This window comes from Halichoerus grypus, chromosome 12, assembly GCF_964656455.1.
Source record: "Halichoerus grypus chromosome 12, mHalGry1.hap1.1, whole genome shotgun sequence".
In the NCBI taxonomy this organism is placed as follows: Eukaryota; Metazoa; Chordata; class Mammalia; order Carnivora; family Phocidae; genus Halichoerus; species Halichoerus grypus.
The window spans coordinates 80,573,814-80,586,730 of NC_135723.1; the positions used below are offsets into that span (position 1 = coordinate 80,573,814).

Sequence of the window (12,917 nt, forward strand, 5' to 3'; positions counted from 1 at the left end):
TACTAGATATTGTGGAACGTTTTCACTTTCCCATTACTCTATAGGATTTATGTTTCCTACTCTCACTTTCTGCTTTAGCTTGGAAGCCCAACATCCCGCAACATCATGCAACCCATGAAGCCCATGCAACTTCATCCCACTCATTATATTATACACACGCATACACATCTACACACACACACACACACATATATATATATATATATAGTAATGACAGTGAATGACTCATGTATCCCAGTTTTGAGTTAATCAGCAGATGGCATTTTGCTAGCTACAGGAACTGCTTTAGTAGGTTCAGGGAACATGAGCTCAAGCTTTTGGTTAATTAAGGTGGGAAGTGTTCTCCCCAGCTAGACATACAAGAGGAAATATAAAGCTCAAATACCTCTTGCAGACCTCCCATGATCAAGGTGAAATCAGTCTTAGAGCAAAACTGACATTGTGAGGGGCAGAGGAGGCGGCGGAGAAAACAGAGGAAACCAATCACAAATTCTTTCCTGCCTCTGGATTTCCGTTTACGTCCTTACTGTTTTAAGTTTTGCCACTCAGAGTGCCCCATGGACCAGCAGCCTTACTATCGTTTGGGAGCTTGTTAGAAGTGAAGACTCTAAGGCCCTATCCTAGACCAACAAAATCACAATCTGTATTTTATCAGAATCTCTGAGTGATTAGCAGACATCAAAATTTCAGAAGTATTTCTATAGCTGTGGCTCTCTAGATGTGTTTTGTGGGTTCCTGAGGACTTCCAAGGCCTTTCTGTAGAGTCTGGGAAGTCAAACTGATTTCATAATGATAAGACATGATTTTCCCTATCTACAGTACCAGCTACTAGAGTCTTCATATTCTTAGTGAGAAATAATGCAGAGGGAGTTTTTCTCCCTCTTTACTTCATAGTGGACTTAGCAGTTCCTGATTTTTTAGCACATTTGTCTCTTTCTTCTTATGCCAGTGATGTGATTATACGTGGAAGAACCCACTCTTAGTCCATGGAGTTTAGGTGTGGATGACCGCCTGCCCTTACTGTTCTCTGAGTAAGGTAAGGAGAGATAACCTAAGTTTGGCCAATTAACTCATTTAATTCTTTTGGCCAGTGATTGATTCAGAAATTGGAATATGACTCATGTTGGTGCATTCAGAAGAAATCTCAATACTTGTTTTTTTTTTCTGGCAATATTGGGAACAAGAAGCTCTCTTTACCTTATTTTCTTTTTGAAAAGGTAGTATAGGCTAGCATTGCCAGGAGTTCCCTTTGGAGATGACTTCTCTGTTATAGCCAGGTATAGAATTTAGGTCTAAAATAACTTGGCTTAGAATGTTGAAGCATATGCTTATGTTACTGAAGTCCAAGTCTATTTTGTGAAACAAAGGTAAGGTAGAACATTAACTAAAACTTGGAAATTTACCAGTTCTCATTCATTTCCTTCTAGATACTGGTATTGATTTTTACTCATCTCTGTAATTGATGATACTGAAAACATTATTTCCCCCTCTATTTTCATGAGTTTTTGAGTGAAGTTTGGGTAGGCTTCATGAATATCAAATCCAGGTATGTTTTGAATTGAAGGTTCTAGCAACCCTTTTTTTTTTTCTCTTTCAATTCTCAGTACCTAGCACACTGCCTACTTCAGAGTCATTGCTGAAATGAAGCAGGAAGTTTTGAATATAGGTACTGCAACTTCAAATCCTTCTTTGGCTACAATGAACTATTATGTTGTTAATTTTGTGAGGAGTCAAAAACATTTTTTCAAGGTTGACATCCTATTATCCTACAAGAATCCTCAATTATATTTTGACTTCTAAAGCTTCAAAGAATATTATGAAAAACCTTATAGAAAAATGTCCCTTTAATGTAATATTTATTGTGTACCTAATATAGGCTGGGCCTTACCTTGGCTTGAATAAGATACACTCCACAATCTCCATACTCAAGAAAGACCATGTTTAGGGACGCCTGGGTGGCTCAGTCAGTTAAGTGTCTGCCTTCGGCTCAGGTCATGATCCCAGGGTCCTGGGATCAAGCCCCACATCAGGCTCCCTGCTCAGCGGGGAGCCTGCTTCTCCCTCTCCCTCTGCCTGCTGCTCATCCTGCTTGTGTGCTCTCTCTCGCTCTATCTCTGGCAAAAAATAAATAAAATCTTAAAAAAAAAAAAGACTGTGTTTGCCATATCAAGGAACTTCGACATTATTCAGCTGACCACAGCTACTTACTTTGAAAAGAAATCCACTTGAAAAACATACAAATCCCTCCTAAATAATTGAGATTATAGTATCTTATATCTCCCTCCTTCTGTGGGAATTATTTATATAGACAAGGGGGATCCTTTAAAATGTCTTGCGGAGGACAGAGGCATTCTAAAAACAATGGGAGATGGATCAGATGATAGACTTGAAAGGTAGATTTCAGGAGTGGCGCTGTGAATGGAGAGGTAGATAGAGCTGAAGAATTTGAGGGGTGATAGGATCAAAGGAATTCTGTAAGTCAGGGCTTTAACTAACTTATTTACTGATATTTTAGTGAGAAGAAGGAAGCTTTAAAAATAATTACCCCTTAGGGTTTCATGGCCATAACCAGTGGACTTTAGATCTGATAATATATGTGATTTAACTTTACAAATATGGAGCCTATTTATAGCCCCTTTAGAGAATGATATTTATAAATGTATTACATAAAGGGGAAGGGGTTACTGCGTCATGAACTGAAATAATGAATTTATAGCTGTCTTTGAGACTTTTGACAAAAGATGCCCACTTACTCCTTCACTTTAGATTCAATGTCATACTCATGTATAGATTTTTTTAATTAATTAATTAATTTATTTATTTATAGCAGGAGAGGGAGGGGCAGAGAGAGAGGGAGAGAGAATCTCAAGCAGACTCCCCTGCTGAGTGTGGAGCCCTATGCAGGGCTCAATCTCATGACCCTGAGTTCATGACCTGAGCCGAAATCAAGAGTTGGATGCTTAACCAGCTGAGTCACCCATGCGCCCTGATGTATAGCTTTATACTCTCTGAAATAGTCTAATATCTGTTGGTTCCAATTTTACATAGATAATATTAAATTAGTTTTCATGACCCTGACTGTGACCTTTTCCTAAATTTCTTCTGCTCTTTATTTCTTTACCTTCATTGTAATTTGCATTTTTGATTTTATAACTTGGTTGGTTAGAGTAATACTTCTCAATTTCTTTTACATCATGACATACCTAAAAAATGATATATGTATACAGGACATGAAAGGCAACAGATAAGGCTGCTTGCTTTAGGAGACCACAAGCCAGATGCTCTAGCCTACCGTACCTTATCAGACCACTCGACACTGGAGGGAATTGCTACCTGCCCACAACCCCATAGCCCATTCACACTGGTTGGAATGCTCTGGGCTGTGGAATAGAACTTAAAGTGCTCATGACTATGGGATGCACACCTGCACTGTCAGCGAGTATTGTGATAACATTTGACATATCATATAGCACCAAGGCCACCTGGCTCAAGAAACAATTGCTAGCGGTCACGTAGGGATCTTGCAACATGGTATACAAAACTCAGGACAACTTACAATCATTACAGAGAACATGACTGAAAGCACATATTTTATTGATGAATGTTCAGGAGCATTTGATAGGATATTGTAAATACCCAATTCTTTTATTTCATAATGAGAACACTTGAGACTAAAGAAATTATGTGTATTGACTAAAGGTTAAATGACTGGACTGTAAGCTCTATGAAGTGAGGGATATTTTGTTAACTGCTATATCCTGTTGCGTAGTGGAGTTCATAGTAGATGGCAGAAGTTTTCTAAAATGTTGAGTGAATGAATGAACGAATTGGCCAGGGTCACACGGGTAATGACAGCCAAAATGAGACTTACAGTCTTCCATCTCCCAGTTCAGTGATTTGATCCAGTGTGTCTAAGACTGTATGTCACATTGTTATCAATGCTCTATGAATAATTCATTATGTGGCACAAAGCACAAAAGGTCAGAAACACATTCTAGAATTGAATATTTTAAGGATTTACCTTCTGTTTTGTAACAGTTCCTATCCATCACATTCATAAATCAAACATGAAATATTTGGGTTGCCATAAAGCTTATATTTATCTTAATATATTTCTGTAAATAGAGTTAAAAACAACAAAGTAGGTCTTAGAAGAGCTTTCACAAATTTTTTTCTTTTTTGGTAGTTACAATATTTTGCCACTTTCTTCAGTAATAGAACATATTTAGGTTTGTCTTTATTTCCCACTAACTAAATAATGAAAGGCAAAGCTTTAAATAAGTAATTATTGATGTATCCTATATGCATTAAACTCAGAGTGAGCACAGTCACTGAAAGGTTATGTCACTCATGAATTCATTAAACATTCATTAGCCTCACCTCAGGTATAGGTGTCCTTGTTTACATATTTTAGATTTGCATACACATGCCCTGAACAAGATTTTAAAAATGTTTATGACCCTATGACCACCTTAATTATGAATCCCCAGGTAGATATTTGTGAAATCCTTACCCAGTGTGGCTTTCCCCCCTCTACCAGGTTTTTAAGCAGTTCAGTATACAAGGTGACACTAAGATAAGACAAGTGAAGTTTCAGTGTGGGTGCCTCCATCTTCCTCCTGTGATTCCTGATCTCATGGCTGCCAAAGCCAGAAGAGACCTGGGGTAAAATGCTTGGTCATGGGGAAGGCTGTTATGGTTGGCCTGGCAGTTGGGGAAAGAAGAAGGCTTCAATTTTTCACAGTGAATGACATTCTCATTCTCTAATGTATGGTCTTAACCCACTGTTTGAGAATTGTGTTTCACAGAGAGACCCTCCCCCCCAGACCGAAAGATATTTAATTCTTTGATAAGGTTTTTGTGAATATTCGTGTGGAAATCCTCCATGTGATCCTGGGATAAGGCTGCACCACTGGAGGTGTGTAATCTGTCACCTGGCCTTTGGGCTTGGTGAAATCTTCACTAGTTTTTGTTAGTACCAGATATTTTCCAATAGGTCACCAAAATTCCAGCAGTGATGGGCAGAGATGGATGCACAGGGAGGAACCTTATAGATGATATCCAATTCTTCAGTGGAGATCTGATCAATCTTATTTAACACATAGATACAAAGGATATAGATTCTGTTTCCTTCCACCATGTCAATGAGGTCATCTACTGTGGCATCACTATGCAGAGCCACGCCGGCATTACTAATTTTATATTCAGCCAGAATGCTCTTCACAATTTCAGCCTCCAGCTCACTTTGACGGCAAGTGACAGTGAGATTGATGCCTCCCTTATCCTTCTTCTTAAAGCCAATGTTAGGGGGTTTGCTGTTCAAGTGAATGCTAAAGACTTTCAGCTTGTTTTCAATGATCCTCTCATGTCCCAGTGGTTTCAGGACATCCAGAACAATCAGGATCAAGTTACACACTCAGGCCACTGCAATGACTTCCTTTACTTTTTCCATTCTTGGCACCTTCATTGATAACTGGGAGATCCAGAAGCTGGGTCTTGGCACCTTTGTATCTGATTACACCAGGAACTCTGGTGAGAGTAGTGAACTCAGGCTGTCATGTTGAAATACACCACTGCCAGGTTACTGAGCAGTGTTGACTTCTCTACAGATGGAAAATCCACAAACCCAGTATTTGAGCATCACCTGCTTGGCCACATCAAAATCTCCTAGCCCACTACCACCACCTTCTGGAGTAATGAGTTCTCTGCAAAGCTTAGAAAGGCAAGCCTTAATCAGGCTTATGTGGTGTGCAGTGGCCTTGTTTTTCTTGAGTCTGAGCCATCTCAGCTTCAATCTCTGTGATCTTGGTTAAAGTGCCACTCCTGGTGGCAAATCCCAGGGGGTGCAGTGGTCTCTATACCGTCTCCTGTCACACACCTGATGCAGATTAGCCAGTTCCATCAGGTGCTAATGCAATGCACAGATGAGGTACTTTCTCCTTCTAGTGAGAGATCCACCTGTGATGCTTACGGAGACACGGTGTGGAGCATTCTCCTCCCCCGCCCCCCCAGCCAACTCCCCATTTTTTTTTAAATTGTTTTTTGTTTTTTTGTCATTTCTTTATGGGGGAAGGGGATGCATCATTCACTATGGAGCTTGGTGCTGGCCCCTATGTGCACACAGATTTGTATTGCTGAACTCTGCACACTGAATAAAACAAAGCAGAAAGATGAGTTTATTCAAGGGTTTTGACCTGCAAACCGGGAAACCCAAGGCTATGGGAGCTGTGAGTTCCGAGTTGCTCACAGACTAAAGAGGTTTAAAAAAAAATGTATTTATTTGAGAGAGCGAGAGAGCACGCGAATGGGGCGGGGGGTAGAGAAAGAGAGAGAGACTCCTGGAGGGGCAGGGAGGCGGTGTGGGCTCCATCCCAGGACCCTCAGGTCATGAGCTGAGGCGAAATCAAGAATTGGTCGCTTAACTGACTGAGCCACCCGGGCGCCCCCAGACTAAAAGGTTTTAATAAGGCAAATGCAGAATATATTTGACTTTTTCAGCTGACTGCCTAGTGGTCTTCTTCCTTATTTGGATCAGGGTAGCCCAGTCAGTGGAACAAGGAAGTCCCAAGATGACAAAACAGACTTGGTGTTTGGGGATTGGCTGGCGTCCTTCGCTGATTTTTGAGAAGATCTGTAAATTTCTGTAACTTAGGTAAGTTTGTTTTGTTTTTCTTAAATGGGACTGTACTGCCAACTTCATCGTGTCCTTGATACATGTGACCCCACTTCTGTTTTAGTTCTACAGCATACACACGTGTGTATACACATCCGCAGGAGGCCGGAGCTCTGACGGGTTGAGGAGCTCCAGCTCTTTTGTAAATGAGGGTATTGGAAAGAGGCTGATTCTAACAGATGGGTGGCTGTACCCCTACCCTGGTGGGAAGCCAGCTCTGTCTGCATGACTGGATAAAGCACTGGGGGTTGGGTGGGAGTGGGGGTAACTAGATGGTGAGAGGAGCTCAGGTGGACATAGCATCGCTCCCACCCCGTCGTGGACTGGTGGCCAGGTCTAGCCCTGCCCCTGACGTAGGTCACTGGGCTCTGTGGGGACAGGGCCTGAAGACTCCACGGGCTCCATGGGACCACTCCTTGGGCTCTTCACCATGCCATACTTGTCAGAGTCCTCGACTCTTCATCTTTCATAATTTATATTAATCAAATGTTTGGGGGAGAGGAATGAGAAATTGAATGATTTATTATAAATGATTAATAGCAACTTGGCAGAGTGATGTGAATTATACTGCTGTCCCTTTCACTCTTTCTCCTCTAGGCTGTAGTGTATAGAAAGCAGACACTAAAGTGGTGATTTAGCAACTGCCACATTATGTGATTTGAGATATGATGGAAAAAGGAAAGGTTACAGAATTTAAAGTAGGGAAACACTAACAATTTGGGTTTTTTAAAGAAGTTTTTATTCTAAAAATTGTGGGGTTTTAAATTTGTAGTTAATACTAGAGAAGAGTTTGAATTTTGTTATGAAAGGGACAGTTTATTCACATAGAGAAAAGGGTGTATTGATTAGTAGGAGTTACTATGTGGTGATTTAGAATAAATTTTGCCAAAAAAAAACCCCTTAATTTCAGGATTTGGAAGGGTTTGGGTGGTATACCAGAAACAATGTAACGTGTTCTTAGCTAATCACTTAACAGTTTTTTAAGACATGCCTGAGGGCAAAATAGAGACATGCAGACAAGATGATTCTAAAGATGAGCAAACTTTTAGTTGTTACAAAAACGTAACTGAAGATTCCTACATAGCAGTTGCACAAATAATTGGCACAATTCTGTTTGAAATTTAGTAATGGCTTAGAACACAGAGGCATACTTATAAAACTAATTAACATTCATCTAGCAGTGCTAAATTAATAGCTAATGTAATCTGGAGTAGAATCAGAATTCAGAAATATCTCTAAGAGTTGGAAATAATGGGCTCGATTTGATAAGAAAGTATATCAAATGTCTAGAATAGACAAATTCATAGAGACAGAAAGTAGATTAATGGTTACTAGGGCCTGGGGGAAGTGGGCAATGGAGGGTGATTACTAATGAATAGTTTCTATTTGGAGTGATGACATGTTCTGGAATTAGTTAAGGGTAATGGTTGCATAATTTTGTGAATATTCTAAAACCTACTAAATGTACACCTTAAAAGGGTGAATTTTATGGTAAGTGAATTATATCTCAATAAAAAGTTTAAAAAGACATTTATGGCTAATAAACTAGGAATAGAACAAAAACTTATGAAAAACAGAAGGAAACTGAACACAGTAAAGAGTTTTTATCTTGCACAGGTAGCCAGGTAAGACTAGTTGCATTCAAAGTAACTTATGAGTTAAAAAATGAATAAAAATAAAAGTAGTTATTATCTCCATTATTGTTTGGCATTGTTTTAGATATTCTAACCAGGGCATATGTTTTAAATATTCTAACAGGATATATATCATATTTAAATACTGGAAAAGAGAAGGCAATGCTATATTTAATGCAGATGATTTGATTATCTGCAGAGAACACACAAAGGATTTAAAATGAAAACATTTATTTTTATTTTATTTTATTTAAGCATAGTTGACACACAATGTTACATTAGTTTCAGGTGTACAACATAGTGATTTGACAAGTCTATACATTATGCTGTGCTCACCAGAAGTGTAGCTACCATTTGTCACCTTGCAACACTATTACAATACCGTTGACTATATCCCTTATGTTGCAGCTTTCATCCCCATGACTTATTCGTTCAAAATGAAAACATTTAAATTTGAAATTGAAAGAATTCAAAAAGGTGGACGGATAGAAAAAGAATTGTTTTAAAAAAAAATCAACAGCTTTCCTATATGTTATAAACAAACTAGCATAACAGAATATCAAATGGAAAAGAGAGCTCATTCACAATAACTGTCTAAATAATAAAATACTCAGGAGTTAAATTCATAAGATATGTGCAAAGATGAAACCCTTATATGGGTCTCAGAGATGGATAATTGTAGGAAATTGATTGAAAACAATTTCAATCAGAAGTTGTTACAGAATTTTTGGTACAGAATTGGTACAGAATTTTTCTAGGTAGAGAAAATATTTTTTAGGTAGAGAATCCAAAACTTCTATCAGATTTATAAATGGCTTTAAGAAACAAGAAAGTTTACATAACCCTGTCCAGTAAGCAGCAGTGTCTATAATAGTTTAATAAGAATACATTGAGAAAGAGGTAGAAGAATAGGTTGATAGATAAACAAGTGGCAATAGACAGATAAATGGAGGCATATAGAAAATCAAAAACTCAGGAACTAGTATATTTAAGTATTTGGTTTGTGATAAAGGTGACATCTCAAATAGTAGAAAAAATGAATTATTAAATGATTTCCAAGAAAATTATTTAGAAAAAAAATGTATTTTCTATTTCTTCCCATACACCAAATTTCAGATTTATTTAAGAGTTTCTATAAAAATTAAACCTTAAAAAAGTATTGGAAGAAAATATAGGTTAATTTTTATGTAATGTATGTCTTGAAGAAGGCCTCCAGTCATTATTAAGAAATGAATATTCTTTTGAATACAGGAAAATACAGGAACTTTACATAGGGTATAAAAGGCAAATAACAAATTGGAAAAGCACTGCAATATATATGACAAGGTTTAATGTCCTCAATACAGAATACTCTCTAAAACACTTCAAAGAGAAAGATCAAAAGAAAAATGATCAAAGGCCAAGAAAAAGCAATTTCTAAGAATACAAATAACCAGTAGATATATAAAATGTTCAAATGTACTAGTAATTGAAGAAATGTGAATTTAAATAACAATAATATATTGGCTAATATTAAGAAGTCTGATAATACCCAGTTTTTAAGCTGAAGTTAGGAACAGACTTTTCCATTCATAGACTGGTGATCAGGGTCTAAATTGCCATCATGTTTCTGAATGACAATTTGCCAGTATCTATCAAAAGCCTTAGAAATGTGGGTAAACTTTGACCCAGTAATCACTGTTCTCGGAATATACCCTAGGGAAATCATTATGTAAATGCCCACAAATGAATATTTGAGAAATATTTCTGCAGCATTTTTTATAATGGGGGAAATTTTAAACAGTATCAAGTAGGTTAAATGAATTATGGCCATAGTAATTTCCCCAAATCATCATAAAAATATTTCCAGTCCCACATGCTTTTCCTTAACCTTGTCCCTCCCCTGTTTGCAGTTGGAGTCTGTTTTGCCTCCCCCTAGACCTGGGTAGGACTTTGTGGCTTTCTCATTGAATAGAATATGCTGAAAGTGATGTTTAAAGGCAATATGACTTTCCATCTGGTTCTGTCTCTTTTAGAACTTTTCTCCCTCAAAACCCTGTTTGTTGTGTTTCCATGTTGTGAGGAAGCCCAGACTACATGGCAAGGTCACCTGTAGGTGTTCTAATAGAAAGTCAGCATCTAGTATTCATGTAAGTGAGTGAGATTTCAGATAAAACCAGCCTCCAGCCTTTGAGCCACTACAGCTGATTCTAAGTAGAGCAGACAAGTCTGTTGAGTTCTTCCAAACCGTAGATTTGAGAGCAAAAGAAAGACTGTTGTTTTAAGTCACTACATTTTGAAGTGGTTTCTTACATGGCCATAGTACCTTGAACATTGTTGTTATATCTAAAACCGGAATATTGTGAAGCCATTTCACACAAAAATATAGATGAATAAATATGTATCTTAAAAATTTAAAGACATTTACAAAGTTACAGCTTGGAAAACGTTCATAAGATCATAGAATATATATAATTACATATTGTATGTGTGCACAAAAAATGCACATAAATATCCAACAGCCAGCATATGTATGCATAGAAAAAGAGGTTGACAAAATATTTACCAAAATGGAAATGCTGGTTATCTTCAAATGTTTGGAATAAAGGGATGATTTATACTTAATTTTTATTCTTGCTCATTTTGCTTACTTGCTATATTTTCTAATTTTTCTTAAAGTGGACATTGATCATTTGTTCAATAAGGATGAAACAAATTTGGACTTAAATTAATCAACTGATGAAATACAAAATATGGATGAGCCTGGCTCAATAGCTGTTCTTAGAAAAAGACCGGAGTTTTAGTTGATTACAAATTCAAAATCAGCCAAAAGTGTTCTGTAACTGCCAAAGCGTTAATGCAAAATTAGGCAGCAATTACAAAATTCAAGAGTCCAAAGCACTGGAGGCCATAGTCCTATTATATGACACACTGAACAAATTAGACTTTGAGGTATCACAGTTTAAGAAGAACTGCAACTGCATTTCTTCCAGAAGGGACTGACCCTGATGGTGGTAAGTTCTGAAAGAGGGTTATGAGGCATAGTAGAAACATCAGGGAATCCTGTTGTGTTAGGAAAGAAAAAAAAGACTAACAGATACAGGTATGGAGAAGTAGGGTTAGACTTCATCTGGATAATTTTAGAGAGCAAGAATTAAACAATAAATGAAAACCTCAAAGAGATAGATTCAGCTCAGTTGAAGACAATACTTTCAGTTAAATTGAGATATTCAAAAATTAACCAAAGAATATAGTGAATCCTCCTCTCCTCCAGGTTCCTGGATGTCAGGATGTTTAGATGAGAACTCTGTACTTCATGAGGGGGTCTTCTGGGGTATCATTTAAAGTCCTGTTCCTGCCCAAATCTACAAGAGTCTCAGTCATAGGATCAGAGCCCCAACAATACACTCTCTGGGCAGGATTCTGTAAAGTCACTCGTTAGCATACCTTTTTCTAACAGGATAGCTTTCTGAATTCCCAATCTCTGCTGATTAGTACAGCTGAGCTAAGTTTGGTGGTGATTTTTCTCAGAATTAAGGATTCCTATTTCTGAAGATGATGTGTGTTTTTAATTAAGTCTCCTCATTAAAACTTTCTAGCTTTGATTGTCAGTGTCTGTCTCCATGCAGCACATAATAGATATTTGGCCATTTCTTATTTAATCTGATTAATGCAGAAAGCTCATCTTAGTCATTCAGCCCCACAAAGTGAATTTAAAGCTTTTGTTTCCCAGATAGGCTGAGTGTAGATCTGTTTCTTATGTACTTCTTTTAAGTGGGGTTCGTGACACACCTTAAAATTCTGGTTAGCTACAGAGAGAAGATTTTATCAAGTTGTTTGAAGAAAAAAGATATATTTTTTTTCTCTATCAGCAATTATGAGAAAACAATTTAAGTGGAGCATTTGAAAGAAAAATAATCTTTTATTAAAAAAGGAAGAAGAAAATAAACTCTATGAGTTTTGTTAAGACCCATGCAATTTTCCTATCATGAGAATCCTCGCCCCTGGCCCTGCCCTCTCACTCATGTTTAGCTAGCACTGATGGATTTCAGGAGGTCTGTATTTGTAATAAAACACCACCCTACCTTACCTTGCTAAAGCATATGCACAGGTCTCTAAACACTTGATATTTGGACCAAATGGTCTGCCTCCATTACCTCCTTCCATAGCTCTCCTTTGGTCTTGCAAACAGGAGGTGATGAGTGGGTTATGAAATAAGAGCATATTTCCAGAAAATACATGGTCCCCTTCTTTTGGCTTTCATCTAGATACATTCAAATAACTGGACCCAGGATGTGGCATTGAAAGGGGGATTTTATGGTACTTACAAAATAATCAAATTTGATTTGTTAACTGTACCTAAAATGAACATAGGCAGTTCCTAATAATATAATTCAAACAAAATCTTCCATAATAATAATAGCAGAGAAACTCTGTGTATAAAATTCAGGAGAAGATAAAGTTATGTTATAGATATTTAAATATTCCATTTACTAGAAATGATGTCTCTTTGGAATACATCTAATAAAGCATTTTCTGAGGAAATTTAAAAAGACAAATCCCCATTTAGAAGATAAATAATAAGCAAAAAGAAGAGATATATAAATGTATGATATAACTGTCTTTACTAA

At 37.3% G+C, this 12,917-nt stretch overlaps 1 pseudogene; it reads right to left on the bottom strand.

The window, feature by feature from the left end:
* Positions 1-4,593: 4,593 nt before the first annotated feature.
* Positions 4,594-12,510, bottom strand: LOC118555494 (developmentally-regulated GTP-binding protein 1 pseudogene; annotated as a pseudogene).
* Positions 12,511-12,917: the final 407 nt, after the last annotated feature.